The following is a 2,532-nucleotide window of genomic DNA, read 5'->3' as shown; positions in this document are numbered from 1 at the left end:
AGTCAAATAAGCCATCACGTTCATCCACATATATTAAATTATCTCCATCGTCAATTTTAAATATTAACGGTTGCGATTAAAAGATGTAGCGTTACATACAAATATAATTGCGTACAAACAGTAAAACACGGCGGCCAAACAACTAAAAAAGAGTACGTCTGCCATATAAGGGAGTCTGACCGCAACTCAAGAAGGAGTTGGGTCACGATACAATACTACATCTGATGATGTCATTTATCGTTGCAGCCAAAAAACATTGCGATATTATTTTAGAATGTGAATTAATTCAGAATTTTCCGTGCTAGAGGAAAATATGTGGACTACTACATTAGTACTTGACGTTGTGATAAAAAATATCTCCGGCGATGGGAATTTTTCTCTCTACCCAAATAATAAAGTACATGTGTACGTATATAACATAGAGTGTGGGACAAAAAATACACCAATAGTTTTTTCACTAATAATCACAAAAAAAGTATGCCTATAATAGAATATTTGCGGCAATAAATCAAGAGTGGACAAGTGATTTCGACATATGTGAACATCTAAGTGTTGAAAAAGTATTTATATTCTCGCATTTTTTACAATTAAATTATTAATTGTCATCTAATTACAATGGTTGATTGTATAAATTAAGCATTGTTCGTTAAAAATAAGGACCACGTGAAAGCATATACAATATATATGCACAATTTTTTGACATGCATCCTTCTCAAACATGTATACTAGATGGATATCTAGATGCGAAATGCGATCAACTAGATACCACCATGGATGTGCACGTGCAGCCAATGAAAACATATGCTAGAAGTGTTAAAACAAACAAATGTATACGAGATATAGATCGATCCCTAAAGAAACATATACTTGATGGAGATCCATCTATCTTTGGGAAGACAACAATTGGGATGCACGTAAAATTGGCAGCTATAAGGATACACATGGGCATGCACCATGTACAATAGGAATATTTGCCCATCACAAAAAGGTGAAAAATTGATAAACCTATATAAGTGCTATTTTTACATATGCCATGTTGCTATACTTCGCCTAGATCAATGAGCTCAAGTGGATTTGGAGATGGCCGCAACCACTGCAACAATCTGGCATAAATTATGTGACGAGGTCGAGAAACGACGATAATTTTGGGCTGGCAGAGAAGACGAATGCATAAGGCGTCGTCAGTCTACAACAAAGTCTGTGGTGTGGAAAGGCCATAATTTGATGTCCTCCAGTCAAACGCAAGGTCCATGAAGAATCAGATATGGCGCTATCGATCTGGAGAGAAGCAACGGCGTCGGAAAGCCATAAGGAGGACAGAGGGTGACCTCAAAGACAACAAACAAAGGTACTGATGTCACATACTGACATTCCACAGACGGCTGTAGAGGATTTGGCGTCACATTGCTTGACCGCAGTTTGCATTGGTTAGGCTACTTTCTGATCATTCCAAAAATAAATGTTTGAACTGGCTGCACAAGGTATGTCGATTAAAATACATTATGTGCTCTTCTTATGCACCCACACGATCCAATGAATGCAAGCACATGCAAGAGGCTGTAGATAGTACATAATATGAAGATATAGTAATTAGCTCCCGGTAAGAAAAATCATTCCATGGGAAGAATAAGGATGGCAGAAGTACCATGACGAATGTACGTATCTATCTATGATTTGCCATAATATTATATTAAACGATTGATAGGAAAATAATGCACCACATTTGATGATCGACCTCTAGCAATAAAATAGACACATAACATGGCGTGCGATAGGAGGTTCAGGCTTACAACAAAAGAGAAGCATTGGCAAGCACCCATCTTACGTCTGAAGCCATATATGAATATGTGCATCAACTACTATTTATATCACTTATTATAGTGAAATTATAGATTAAAAAAGAGGGCACCACATTTCTGTATCAGCAGGGTTTATCATGGTATCTTGATCCAAATTCTAAGAGAACCGTTTTTGTACAGATTTTATATGAACACAACAAGAAATCTACGTGTTAATCAACATAAGATTACATTTTTGCACCGTTGATTGTGGTCCAAGATTATATTGGTGTAGAAGAGTCAAAATATGTATAGAACTCCATAGTCCATATAAGTTTACAACTTAGAATGATAATTTAGTAGATATACTTCTTTTTGGGTAGATGGAGAATACAAGACTTGCTGTACGAAATTTGGAATAAGATACAAAAAGAATTGACATAACTGTTTGCATTCTAACTCCATGTGAATCTAAAAATAGATAAATTTAAAAATATTCACATATATAAATATATAATTAGTAATTGACTTCATATATACTGAAAATATATAAAAAATACAAGTTGATACAATACAATATTACATGAGCAACATGAATAAGCTATGAAGTGAATGAAAAAAATCTTTAAGTAAATAAAACAATGAAAAGATAAACAATCATATTAATTAAGATGAGCATCCTTGAATGCATATGTAGGTAGGAAAGATATTTCACCAATCAAGAAATATAAGACAGCTAAGAATGTGGCCAGCC

The sequence above is a fragment of the Triticum dicoccoides genome, chromosome 2B, assembly GCF_002162155.2.
Source record: "Triticum dicoccoides isolate Atlit2015 ecotype Zavitan chromosome 2B, WEW_v2.0, whole genome shotgun sequence".
Lineage (NCBI taxonomy): Eukaryota > Viridiplantae > Streptophyta > Magnoliopsida > Poales > Poaceae > Triticum > Triticum dicoccoides.
This window is presented reverse-complemented; position numbering follows the sequence as displayed.